Source organism: Ictidomys tridecemlineatus, chromosome 8 (genome assembly GCF_052094955.1).
Source record: "Ictidomys tridecemlineatus isolate mIctTri1 chromosome 8, mIctTri1.hap1, whole genome shotgun sequence".
NCBI classification, from domain to species: Eukaryota; Metazoa; Chordata; class Mammalia; order Rodentia; family Sciuridae; genus Ictidomys; species Ictidomys tridecemlineatus.
Window position 1 is genome coordinate 135704336 of NC_135484.1, and position 15039 is coordinate 135719374.

General features: G+C 33.2%; 1 protein-coding gene across 14 annotated transcripts in view; it reads right to left on the bottom strand.

The window, feature by feature from the left end:
* The window catches only part of LOC110597363 (serpin B6-like), a 312873-nt gene that overhangs the window by 129825 nt on the left and 168009 nt on the right, over positions 1 to 15039 (bottom strand). For 10 of the 14 annotated variants that reach the window (XM_078020459.1, XM_078020455.1, XM_078020452.1 and 7 more), the window contains 2 exons: positions 10010 to 14739; positions 4015 to 4108 (listed from right to left, as the gene is read on the bottom strand). The gene's annotated coding sequence lies outside the window, so the exon portion shown is untranslated. Of the gene's footprint in view, positions 1 to 4014; positions 4109 to 8411; positions 8453 to 10009; positions 14740 to 15039 lie in introns of all 14 variants that reach the window. The other 4 variants (XM_078020456.1, XM_078020447.1, XM_078020458.1 and 1 more) reach the window with 4 other exon arrangements.

The window sequence follows — 15039 nt, forward strand, 5'->3', positions numbered from 1 at the left end:
GAAGGCTCAGGTGGGGCTAGATTATTATGTGTGGAGTGAGATTTGCTATTACTTACTTGGCTTAGTTGTGAGTATTATTCCACAGCAAGATCTCAACTCTGAGAACTTGAAATGTCCCAATCACATTCTAGTCCCTCTTACAAGAAGTGGGAGCCAGGAATAGCACTACTGTTAGTAACAGATGTACAGTTTCTGCTGTCCACTTTGACATCCATAGCAAAAATTCCCACCTATATAGAAATGTTGAGGTGAGCATCAGTACCATCGATACCAAAAATAAAAAATCATGAACTCAATTCAGAATTAAACAGCAGGTGTCTACTATGTCGTATATTCTATCAATAACCACAAGCACAGGAATTGGGTAAGAATTACATTAACTATCTAATTCTATTAGTCAATGGAATTAAAGTTTCTTAAGTAAAGAGAAAATAGGGTATGAAGGCAAGAAATGTTTGAAATATGTTAAGTAAACAAAAGAGAGTCAGGAGATAGGTAGCTGATGTTGACCATAAAGAAGGAGTTACAAAAAATTAACTAAAATTAAAAGACAAAAGATGAGAGAGAGCATGAAAATTTGGAATTGGGGTGGGGAGAAACTAAAGAAATGGGATTAAGGACAAAAACCAATATACAAACAAATAAACTAATTTAAGATTAAAACAGTTTAAACCTATATATAATTATATCCCACCTATGTCAAAACAAGGCTAAATCATAAACACATCCAAAAGAAAGCAATTAAATGAAAGTACATAAATATATATTTTTCTAATCCATCCACAAAATGAGAATAGACGCACATACACACACACACACACTTGTACACCTCAAAACTTACAGAATAAAAAGAAATTATAAAGAAATAAAATACAATAATTACCCAACCCCAGGAATATGGTTCATTTGTCCCATAGCTAATAAGGAAAATGTGTATCATATGGTATAAACTATGTAATTGCTTACACACATTATAATTTACACACATCATAAGTTCAAGAACTCCAAACTCTCTGAAAGTTCACGCATTCTTTGAATCTGAATGAAAACTATAGCACTCTTCAATAGGGGAAGCACTAGAGTGACACAAATTAAATAAGAAAGTCAAGTATAAATACACATGGAAAAAAGAATTTATAAAAATACATATAACCAATAGTATGAACTCATTGAATGGGTTAAGAGACAAAATAGATTATGAAACATCATGAATAATATATCTAATTATGTTTTATTAAAGTAGCTATGGTTGAGTTTCAGGAAGCTAGAAATATTTAGCCATGTCCAAATCAAGCACTGTTTTCTCTGGGCTAATTATTTCCAGTTCTTCTCTCATAACTTAGTGGCTTAAGTTCAAGCACTTTCACCAACCTACTCACATCTCTTTGGATATATTCTGCCTTGACATAATCCTATAGAAGATGAATGATAACAAATGATAGTTGAAGAATAGCCCGATTAGCTGCTTATAGAATAGGCCAAATCTATTTTGTACTGGGGAGGCCATTTTGTAATAATGCAGCCTAAATTAAGAAGTGCTTTGTAGTATAGTCATATTGTATTGCTCACTCATATTAAACTCATTCTCCTAATCTGACAGATTACATTGGCATACACAGGTTACACTCCAGCATATGCTGGAACATGGAATTCTTACTGTCATTTTATAACTTATTCCTTACTTGATCATCCTAGACCTTATGGAATAGTGAATAGAATATGACATTTGAGAATAAAATTTGGTTTAGAATACTGAATATTTTATGTTGAAACTAAATATGGTCTACATGGGAAAATAAATTTTGAGGATATTCTCATTATCATATATGTTCTTTCTACAACATCTTCAAAAACAGAGAGTATATTCTTCAAAAAGATGAATTATACTCAAGAGGCAGAGTCAGTAGAAGTCCATGTTCCAGAAAAAAAGATAAATAGGAAAATGGAGATGGGAATGTGAATTACTTGTAGAGCATTCTTGTGTTCAATCCACCAGCACAACAACAAAAAGCAACAACAAAAAAGCATAATTCTAAGAGTTTGTGTTTATTGAGACTTTACTGTGAACCACATTAACACTGTGAAGTAGATCACAAATGTATTTTAGAGATTATTTTGGATTACTTAGATTAATAAAAAATTTAGATAATTTTAGGAATAGATTATTTGTTGTGATTCTTACATAACGAATTTTTAAAATTTATTTTTAATGTTTTTATTTGTTCCAAATAGTTATACATAACACTAGAATGCATATTGAACATTATACATAAGTATAACTTCTCATTCTTCTGGTTGTACACTATGCAGAATTATACCAGTCATGCAGTCATATATGCACATATGGTAATAATATCTGATTCATTCTAGTATCCTTCCTACCTCACTTCAATCCCCTCTGTCTAATCCAAAGTTCCTCTTTGCTTCCCTACCCTAATCCCTTACTGTGGGTTAGCATCCACATATCAGAAAACATTCAGCATTTTATTCCTTGGGATTGGCTTATTTCACTTACTATCATATTGTCCAGCTTCATCTATTTACTAGCAAATGCCATAATTTCATTCTTGTTGAAGGCTGAATAATATTCCATTGTGTATATATACCACATTGTCTTTATCCATTCATCTACTCAAGGGCATCTAGGTTGTTTTCACAATTTAGCTATTGTGAATTGTGCTGCTATAAGCATTGATGTGGCTGTGTCCCAGTACTATGCTGTTTTTAAGTCCTTTGAGTATAGACTGGAGAGTGGGATAGGTGTGTCAAATGGTGATTCCATGCCCAGCTTGCCAAGGAATCTCAATATTGCTTTCCAAATTGGCTGCTCCAATTTGCAGTCCCACCAGCAATGTATGAGTATGAATTTTTCCCCACATCCTCACCAACACTTATTGTTGTTTGTATTCTTAATAGCTGCCCTTCTGACTGGAGTGAGATGAGATCTTAGAGACTCATGCTATGTAGCAGGCAAAGAGATGGGTCCTGAGACCTTTACAAATTCCCCAAACCAGAAATACATTATACCGTGGAATTTCTCTCACAAAGTGCAGTCAAGTATTACTAAAACCTTTGAGATTTTCCTAAGGGGAAATCATTCCCTTGTCATTCAGATTGTGTCATGAGGCCCAGGAATATTGGAAGCATCAAAAACATGTTGCATCAGATTGTGCACTGTGAACATGGTCCCCAAAAGATGATTCATTAAATTTTGAAAGTTCTTGTTTATACTTACTTCACTTCCAATTCCTACATTTTAACTTATCAGCTTGGAATCTAACTACAGGCTACTCCTAGTTATGCCCCTTAACTCGAAGCTGTGTAAACAGTCATGAATTTTCAAATGGACATTTCATCAAGCAATGTCAAGAGTAACCACTATTTTTTCTTTTTGCACATTCTCTGTTTCTGCTTGATATTTACTGTCCTGGGAAGTAGGAACATTAGAGATGGCATAAAACTATGTATATACATGGCTGGCTATACTGGTTTATATTTACTTTAGGTAAATATAACATAGGTCTGTGCTTAGGTGTATTTTAATTTTGAATGTCTTTCTAAAATTAAGGAACACATAATGACCCAGAAATCTTCACTTTTGAGACAAATATTGGTCCTGGAAACTCACACCTTCTTTCTACATTTCAATTTCAAATACTTTGCCCTTTCTATTTCCTTTATATGGTGTGTTTTCCCTTCCCTCTAAAGTCTATGCCTGCTTCTCTTTGCTTTGTTTATTCCCTGGATTTTCTTCCTTTCTTATTCATCATTCATCTCCTCTTGCCTTTGCCTTTCCTCTCATCTAAACGTATCTTGATATGGAACTATAATTTAGCTCCCCTAGCAACACTCCAATTTAGGCTGTTGCTGAAACTTGATTAGATACATCACTTATTGGTTACTCTTTTTCATTAATGCATTTTAGCAATTTTCTTCAACTATTATAAAACACTTGTGCTCATATTTTTAACAATCATACTCTCCAGTGAATTTTTTACACTCTAGGGTTTTTACCTTTGGCTTCTCTGTTTACTCTGTGCTTTGCTCTTTGATATTCATGACCACATCCATAACCATCACACTTCTAGGGAAGATTCTCAGAGATACTCTGGAAAAAATAATATGAATTGCATAAAGATTTTGTACTGTGTCCAAGAAGACACCCCACTTTCCAGTTTTGAAATGCATGCCAGTTAAAAATTGAAAAGTAAAAAATTTGAAAACTGACTTACTCAAAATATAGCCTCACACATGCTCTCCAGTTTATGCCAGATTCATGTATTCATATGGCTACCAACTCTGAATAGGAATGTATGACAGTATGCTATGTAATGTACCTAATGCTACTTAGCACCCCCTTCAAAATAAGAGGAAATATTTTTAAAACTTCTTTAAATGTTTATGAATATACTTTTTATAATGCAGAATTAAATATTTAAAACCTTTTAACAGAAGACTACAATTATAATTAATACTTGGTATGATGAAGGAGTTTGCGTTATGTCATACTGATTAGAAATCTATTAAAATACAAAACTCAAGATTCATAGCTGCAGACCAAGAAGTGGAGGTACAGGATAATGCCATAGCAAACTTATTCAGTTGATTAATGCAGAATATTACTCAGATCTTGAAAAAGATGTGGCCATCAAGTGCAGAAGCCACTTAGATCCCGAAATACAAAATGGAACTCTCCACCTCACATTACCTAAAAATTCTGAAAGTAGAACACAAAGAAAAAACATTGAAAGCTCAAAGTGAGAAGAGTCAGGTCACTTCGAAAGCCAAAACCATTAGAACAGCAGCAGATTTCTCTGTAGAATCTCTAAAGGCCTTAAGAAGATGCAGCAATACATTGAAAGTTTTCAAAAACAAATCCTGCCATCCCCAAATGATTAAATCTAGCAGCTTTATGCTTCAGACTCAAAGCAGAAATAAAAACCTTTCCTCCAAAGCAAAAACTAAAGGAATTCATAAGCACTAAACAAGCATTAGAGAAGATACTTAAAGGTATTATTCACACAAAAGAGGAAGCAAGACAAATACAATTGTGACAACATAGGGAAAAAGAAAATCTCACTAGGAGAGGAAAACATGATAATTAAGAAAGGATAAAAAATTGTTAATTCAGTTAAACATCAAAGAATATGATAAATAAGAAAGAATATATTATTCAAGAACTCCTGAAGAAGATGGGCACAGTGATGCACACCTGTCATCACAGCTATTATGTGAGATAGTATTTTAAAGCCAGCCTCAACAATGTATCAAGACCCTCATCAACTTACTGAGATTCTGTCTCAAAAATTGAAATAAATAAAAAGGACTACAGATGTAGCTCACTGGTAAAATATTCCTGGGTTTCATGCCCTACACCAAAACAAACAAACAAATGAATGAATGAATAAAATCAGAAGAGAAATGAAAGATTGGCAGGGATTAGTACATACCTTTCAAAATTACCCTAAATGTAAATATTCCTAATTTTCTAATTAGGAAATACAGACAATTGATTGGGTCAAAAGACCTATAAATTTGCATCTTGCAAAAACTCACCTGACATAGATATACACACACAGGAACTGAATGAAGGAAGATGATATTATAAGCACACTGAATATGAAAACAAAAAAAGAGTAGTTATATGCATCTCCAAATAAATAGAATTCAAATCAGACAAAAGAGACAAGGAAGGTTACTATATATTGGTAAAAGTAGCAATTCATGAAGAAGATGTAAAAAAATGTATGTAGGCATCAAACTTTGGAACATTCAGTTTCATAAAACAAACACCATGGGAGATAAAGAGAGAAACAGACCCCAATAAAGTAAATACACGTAACTTTGAATCCAACAGATGAATCATTAACACAAAACAAAACAGTAATGAGAAACAGAGTTAAATTATACTATAGATCAAATGGACTTAACAGATGGCTATATAGAATATTCTATGTGTTTTAGTCACCTTTTCCACTGCTGTGAGTAAAAGAAAAATTTCAGAAGGGGAAAAGTTTATTTGGGGGCCTCATCATTTTGGACACCCCAGTCCATAAATAGCCAGCTCCATTCCTTGGCCAAGGTGAGGCAGAATATTGTCATGAAAGTACATAGCAGTGGGGAGCAGCTCAAGACATCACTCTACTCATGAAGGACAAAATACATACATCCTAAGGCACACTGCCACTGACCAACTTTCCCCATCAAAACCTACAAGCCTACAGTCACCACTCAATGAATCTCTATCAGGGCACTAATTTACTGATTGGTTAAGGCTCTCATAACCCAATCATTTCACTTCTAAACCTCTTGCATTGTATCACACATGAGGTTTTGGGGGGCGGCTCACATCTGAATTATAATACCATGCACAAACTAGAGTATACACATTCTTTTTTATCAGATTATACAACTTTTTCTAAGATATAGTGTAAAAAGTTAAATTATCCTGTTAGAAAAGCAAATCCTTTTAAAAAATGTGATCAAATCATTTATTGCATCAGGTTATATGATAGTAGAATAAAACTGAAAACAGTAAGAAAAAAAATAAGACTGTGAAATACATGAAATTGAAAGATATACTTTTAAACAAAGAGAAAGTCTTTGAAAAAATTAGAAACAAATTACAAGATTCCAATAATTAAATGAAAACTGAAATATAATATCCTGGATCACTTAGGATAGAATGAAAACACTACTCAGAAGGAGAAGGGAGATTATGCCTATGAGCACCTTAATTAAAAAATTACAGATTTTATGCCTGTAATCCCAGCAGCTCAAAAAGCTGAGGCCCGAGGATGGAGAGTTCCAATCCAGTCTTAGCAACTTAGTGAAACACTAAGCAACTCAACAAGACCCTGTCTCTAAATAAAATTCAAAAATGGCTGGGGATGTGGCATGCAGGAAGAGAAACCACTGAAATGTGGTTGATTATTAGGAATTATTTTGAAAAGTTGCATTTCAATAAATTGGAAAATATAAAAGAAATGAATAAATTTTTAGATATGTGACCCACCAAAATAGAATCGAGAGACTTTAATAACCCCCCTACCAAAATCAATATTAACCAGTTTGAGAAATGTTAAACCTTCCACACACACACACACACACACACACACACACACTAGGATTAGATAGACTGATGAATTTTTCAAGACTAAGACTAGAACTAATTTTGCTTTTCAAAATATTGTATATAATAAAAATGGAAGGAACATTTTCAAACTCATTCAATAAAGTCAGTATTCCCTTGTCACAAAAATCCTGATAAGAACACACACACACACATCAAAACAATACACTAGGCTAATATTCTCAGTGAACATAGATGTAAAATCTACAATAAAATAGTTACAAATTGGAATCGACAACACATTGTAAAGATCAGACACTAAAATCAATTTAGTTTTATCCAAGGAATACAAGCATGGTTCAACATAAAAAGATCTAAATGTAATAAAAAACATAAACAAAATCATAGATTAAAAGAAATCACAGCTGCATCTCAATAGGTGCACAAAGTGCTTTTGATACAATTTAACATATGTTCATGGTAAGAGCACCAAGCTAATTAGTTGTAGATGGATCTTATCTCAACAAAATAAGGATTACATGTAACAAAGCCTTAATGATCATCATACAGTACAGGGGAAATTTGAACAAATTTCATTCAAAATCAGGAAAAGACATAGGATAGCCACAATCACTATCCAATATTATACTTTAAATTTTAGGTAGAGCAATCAGGAAAGAGAAAGAAATATATGGGATACAAATAGGAAAGGAAAAAGTTAAATTATCCTTTTTCAGAGTATATAATTTTATACTTAGAAGACCCTACAGACTTCACCAAATGACTATTAGAACAAATTCAGCAAATCAATAGGAAACAAAAATCAACTTAGTAAAATCAGTAGTTCGTTTCAACACACTAATAACAAATTTGCTGATTATGAAATTAAGAACATAATTTCATTTACAGCAGCCTTAAAACAAGTAAAATGCCAAAGAACAGATATAACCAGGTAGGTAAAAGATCTCTGCAATGAAAGCTACAAAATACTAAAAAAAGGAAATTAAGGCAGACACTGAGAGATGGAAGGGCCTCCCTTGTACATGGACTGGTAGAATTGATATTCTTAAAATGGCCATATTACTGAATGTAATCTACAGATTCAACACAAAATACCATTCACTACAGGATTAAAAAAAATTCTAAGTTCATATGGAAGTAAATCATTCTCCAGGTCAAAATAATCCTGAGTAAATGCTGGAGGCAGTATAATATCCAAATTCAAAACTTTACACAGAGCCATAGTAACAACAAGAACAACAAAAAAGTGCTGGCATGCAAAGAGACCTGTAGACCAATGGATTAACATAGTGAACCCAAAATAAAAACATGCACTTACAGATATCTGATTCTCAAGCAAAACACCAAAAACACTTGTTGCTGAAAAAAAAAAAAAAAAGAGAAAGACTCTTCAGTGAATGCTCCTGGGAAACTGAATATCTACATTTTAAAAATTGAAATGATTACTATCTGTACCTCTGTACAAAAATCACCTCAAAAAGGTTTTGATGTAGGACCTGTAACTGTGAAGGTACTAATACCCAGCAAAACATGCAAGATAAAGACAAAGTTAACAATTTCCTAAATAGACCCCAATAGTACAATAATGAGATGAAAGATGAAAAATTAAAAAGCTTCTACACAGCAACAGAAAAAATCTACAGAATGAGATAAATTCTTTGCTAGATATTCATCTGATGGAAGATAAATATGCAGCATATTTGAAGAAGTCAAGACAGTTAACATCAAGGGACAAGTATTTCAATCAATAGAATGGGCACATGATCTAAATAGAAACTTCCCAATAGAAGTAGAAATAGCCAATAAATATATTTTTAAATACTTTTAGCCATAAGGAAAATGCAAATTTCACTGAGATTCCACCTAACTCCAGTCAGAATATTTATTATTGGAAAAAAATATCAAAGCCTAATGAGGATGTGCAGAATGATGAACCTTTGTACACTGTTTCTGGTGATGGAAATAACACAGCCACTGTGGAAATAGTATGGTGATCTCTCAACAAACTAAAAATAGAGCTACCAAATGATACAGTCATGTTATTGCCAGGTACATATGTGAAAGATATGCTGTCAACTTATAAAGCTATGACTCCATTTCAATCTTTATTGTGGCACTATTTACCACAACCAATGTATACAATTAGCATAGGTATCCATCAATAGATTCCTGATAAAAGAAACTATGGTATTTTATCATTCAGTCAAAATCAAGATTTATGTAGAATTGCTTTTTCTATTGGGGGATTCCGATTTTGCCAAAATGCATTTTAAATGTTTTTTCCTATTTCTAGTTCTATATAGAATATCATTTGCTGAGTGCATTTATCAAGTCTATAAGTCATTTTTGCTAGCTCTAAAAATTTTGGGGCCTTCCACATAAAAGATTACATCATCAAGCAAACAGAGGTCATTCGACTTCCTGTTTTCACATTTCCATAACTTTAATTTCATCTTCTTGCCCAGTTGTTCTGGATAGACTTTCAAGAACTATGCTGAATAAAAGTGGTGAGAACAAGCATCTTTGTCCTGTTCCTGATTTTAGAGGAAATTATTTCAGTTTTGCTGCATTTGGTATGAAGCTGGCTTTGGGTCCCTCAAATAAAACCTTTATAATTTTGAGATAAATGTCTTCTATCCCTAGTTTCCCTATCATTATTAACGTGAATGGGTGTAGGGTTTTATCACTGACCTTTTTTGCATCAATTGATATGATCCTATAATTCTTGTCTTTAATCCTTTTGTGGTGAATTACATTAATTAATTTCCCTATGTTGAACCAACCTTGCATCCCTTCAATGAAAACCACTTGATCATGGAGTGTTATCATCTTGATGTACTTTTGAATGTAGTTGGCTAAAATTATTTAAGGATTTTTGCATTTAAGTTTATGGGGTATATTGGTGTGAGTGTTTACCTGGGATAGAGTTTCTTCACATTTCCCACACTCGTCATAAATTTTCAGATTCAAGAATCCTTCTGTTTCATCCTCCCTGGTAGCTGGAATTCAGGCACATTTCACTGAATGCATAAGCTTGTAATTCAGGAAGAGAAAAGTAAAATAATAGAATCATGATTCAAAGGCAATACAGTTCAGAACACTAGTTTTAAATAGTGACAATTAGCTTGAACTAAGAACATATTCTCTCTCTAAAATGAAGAGCTCTTTGTTCTTGAACAAGTTGTTTCTTTTAAGCTGAAGTCTCTCTAAAATAGAAGGGTTGTGTTGCTTTAGTTCTCTAGGTCATTATGAAGATTTAATGAAGTGATACAAAACCATGCTAAGAGAAATAGCAGAGCAATGGGATAACTTGTTCTTTACTACTGAAATGTATTGGACTCTCTTGCAAAATGCAAGTTGTGCATTTTCACAGGTTGCAACCTTCAGTGTTTTATTACCAGAAAATGTTCTTGAGACTCGTCTTTGTTTATTAGCTGTCTTCTTGTTTGTACTTTATACATAAGGTCAAATCAGCTGCTTATTAATTTATAACAACTCTTTTAGAAATGTGTTCTCTTCTGATATTAAAAAATGTAATTATCTCTTTTGTGAAACTTATCACACCAAGTGCAGAAAATTAATAAATTCCAAAACTTGGCATGAACTGCTGTTACCCCCTTCTCTAACATATCAAATGGAATGAACAGACTTTGTTAGAATGCTGGTTAATCTTCATGTTACTCTCCAAATGGTTTAGAAGACAAAACTCTCTTTCTACATGGATACCAATGAGTCATGATAGTGTTTAGCTTGCTTGAATCTAAAGAATCTGCCTTAGATTCATAACATTTTGCTACTGGATTTCTTGTGAGGCAGAATTTGAAAATATTCTGAAAACTGGAGGCAAGATGCAAGTTGCTTAGGGAATTTTCATCACTATCGAATTTTGGAGGCATAGTGGAAGAGAAAATCATTTGTGTGAGTTCAAGAATGAATGAGGGGCCTCGGACATGGTTCAGGAGAAGAGTCATCCCTGGGGATGACCATCATAGCCTATCAAAGCTATCAAAGCCTCATGTGGAAATTCTACTGGCCAAAGTTTCAAAATATTCTTATGTGGAATATGACTAAACATCTCTTCATTAAGATAGATACACAAAGATTTCAGAAAATTCTCTTGAGAGGCAGAATAATGCCAGATGCTATGGCACATGCCTATAATTCCCAGTGTCCCAGGAACCTAAAGCAGGAGGATGGCAAGTTTGAGGCCAGCCCAGAACTTAATAAGAATCTTCCACAAAACAAAAATTATAAAGAAGTACGGATGTTGCTTAGGGGTAGAGCATCCCTGAGTTTCATAACTTTAACCACAACACACACACACACACACACACACACACACACACACACTCACACACAGTATAAATATTACTTAGAGCCATTTTAAACTTAGGTTTCTTTGATTTGTGACTCTTCTGATTTGTAAACAATATGTAGCTATTTAACTGTCACTGATTTCTTCTCTGGATTTGGAACCAAAGTTTTTGAAACATTTTGCTAATTACACTTATGTGTTTACAAACACGTGGAAAAGCTTCAAACTGTACCCCATCTAGATGGTTCTTCATAAAAACCCTATTCTCTTACTGATTCCTCAAAGAAGATCAAAAAGAGAATACAGAACATACTAAGTACATTGAGGTGTAAAAAATACTGTGATGTCCAAAGCCTTTATACAGTTTAAATGTGAAGCAAATTTCTTGGACTGACAGAGTTCCCAGGCTTGTCTTCTCTTTTTCAGAATGAAATAACTTGAATACTATCTTTGGGTACATTATAATCATAGATATTAGTGGAATGAATAATGACATAGTAAAACATGCAGATAAAATAATTTGATCAACTTTTTTCTCAGTATCTTTCTTTTCCCTCTTCTTTCTTCCCCTTTGAAGGCATTCTGCAGGGATGACAGAGACATGAATTTGCATCTTGATAGAACAGTGCTTTTGGTACTCCTGTTGCAGTTTGAATGCTTTGGCAAACTTATGCTCTCTAAGAATATCTAAGAAGTACTAGAGTAACTTTCAAGTATTCTTCAGCCTATTTATAAGCACTAAAAAATAAACACATCTTTGACCCAGAAAAATGCCCCCTGCCCCCCTACATATTCCTTTGCATTGTGTCTCCAATTTAACATTCACTCATCTATGATGCTTTGCCTGATATTTTCTGATATGAATAACTGAGAACATCTTGTACTCAGATCATCTTTAACATTTTATACAATTTATATAAATAGTTCATGTTCTTCTTTTTTCTTTCTTTTTTTTTTTTTTGGTGTACAGTGTTCCAATTTCATGGATGAGAGACTCTTCAATCCTAGATCTTTTTTGTTTTTTTTCAGAAATATATCATGTAAGCTAACAAACTGATGGAAAAAAAAAATATCACCTAGCTAGGATCTTATAATTACACACTAAAAGTTATTTAATTTGTTCCCTTTTTTTAGCACCTTTGACTTCATGGATTTTTATGAATCTTATATTTGCTCTTCTCTTGATTTCACTAGAATCGAAAGGCAAAAGGAAACATCAGATTGAGGCCTGATTTAACATAGGTCTGTACTATTTTCCTGTGAGTTAAGATCATGAAAACTCCATCAAAGCTTTAAACTAATGTTTATTTCTTTCAAACATTTAATTCAATAAAAAAATCTACTTTAAGTTAAAGGAAAGTTAAAAATATCATTTTGGTTGAATAAAGTTAACAAGTATCATTTTTAAAAAGACCCCCAGATACTTTATAAAAATTGAAAATTCTTTTTTTAATCTGTATAGTTATAGATTATCATGACCTTCACTTAATGTTCGTAAGTCAACTAAAGAACTCAGTATTTCAACAAAGTCAAAACAAGGCAAATCAGAAATCTGAAACCTAAAAGATAAACAAAGCATAACTCACCTCAGCCAGATTATCCTCAAGGGTTTGACATGAAGGCTGTGGGTTGGAAATAGCACCTGCTATGTTTTCTCCCTGGTTAAAACTTCTGTTGTGTACCCAGTTGTCCCTTTTAAGTCTGACACAAGGACACCCTGGGACTGGCCTCCCACAGTGAGAGCAGGGTAAACAACCTCTCTGTTTTCACTGGGAATCTGCTACTAACCTCCTGAAGGCTCTTACTGATTCTGTGAGGACTGCAAAAGGCAAATACTTGGTTATTTCATTTTTTTTTTCTCTGAAACTACTTGCATTAAAAAAAAATGCCATGGGAAGAAATGGAATGTCTCAGTGAAAAGAATCTTAACATTGAAAACCCATCAAAATAGAGTAGGGCATACAATTATAGGTTTTAAAGAGTTCTGAAGATGTATCCATATTTCTTGGGGCCTGCTAACAAACAAGAAATTCAAACAATGCAGGTGGAGATGTGTTACTTAAAGGGTAACACTGCTGCCTTCTTGAAAGGCTCTCCTTAAGGGCTTTTTGAGGACACCATTAAAAATCCTGGCATTTAAATAGTAATCAGGTGAGATGATGGATACCTTAGTTAAATTGACTACAAAGACATTTCACTATGCTAAAGTATATTAAAGCATCATGTACTCCTTAATTAAACATGTACAACTAGAAATAAGAGTGAAGCTAAGCTAGAAATACTTGTATTATTAAACCAATTGAAGAATTTAAAAACCATTCCTTAAAGACATTGACAAGCATTTGCTCTCACTGTCTACACATTCTAACCGTCACCTGAAGGAATCAAGCACTGGGCACTGAGAAATAATTCATAGCAACAATCACTGGGACAGAATAAGATAGCTGAGTTGGTGATTCAGTATTGAAGACAATCAGCTCATAATTTTGTTACCAAGGTATCAGTGGTGGCACCTGTCAATTCTGATTTTAATTGCCCCCAACACTGACCATGGAATTATTTTTAACTGTACTGCAAAGTATACTTCCTTTCAGCCCTGTGATATTCTTTCCCTATATGAAAAGTAGACCTTATGTAGAGAGGAAACAAGGCAAATTTTAGTTTGTCTCTAGGCACCATCTGGGGGTATCATCAAATGTCACAATTAAAAATGGTTAATTTATTAAGTATCAGAATGTGCCAAGAGGGTAGTACTAGCAATAGAGTACCCTTGGGGTTTAAGTTGAACCCTTTCAACCAATAATTATTTTTTTTACTCTTCTACATTAAGAAAGGCCTGTAAGTAACTTGGTCACAATATAACTGAAATATAAAACTTCAAAAGTACTGAGGTGAAAGTCTGGAAAGGAGAGAAAGCCATACAGATACAAAAAAAAAAATGCATGAGGGATATAAACTTCCTAAACCAATATTTCAAAAGTAAGTTCATTTACTAAATAAGTTCATTTACTGAAATTAATCCTGAAAATTGTATTATCTGATTAGATCCTACTAATCTCATATACCTTTCTCACTAAAATGTGTGCATCGGAGACAAATTAAGGAGATTAAGCTATTTTCTGTAGGTGTACATTTGGACATACTTCAGGAATTTTTATCCTGCTATATGGAGTTCATTATATTCTTACCTTTGTACTTCATCAGAAATTTCATTTGGAGTTTCAGACACTTGAGATTCTACCTTGCCAATTCTCAAATGCATCAACTTCATTAATGAAAACTCATTATTTTCATTCAACTCCTCTAAAATTTTTGAAGCTCTATTAAATGTCTAAAAAAATTGAAAGAACATATTTTTAAAATATTTTTATGGTATATGAACACAATGTCTTTATTTTAATTTTATGTGGTGCTGAGGATTGAACCCAGTGCCTCACACATGCTAGGCAAGTACTCTACCAACTGAGCTATATCCCCAGCCCGAAATGACATATTCTTAAAATAATTGTTACCCAAATAATCACTTTTATATTTTGTTCTTTAGTTTAGAATCAATAACTAAGAGAGAAATTTTAAATATGTGTATAAAAGATGCTGGGATTTTATCATCAAAGTCAATTGCTTTTTGTAT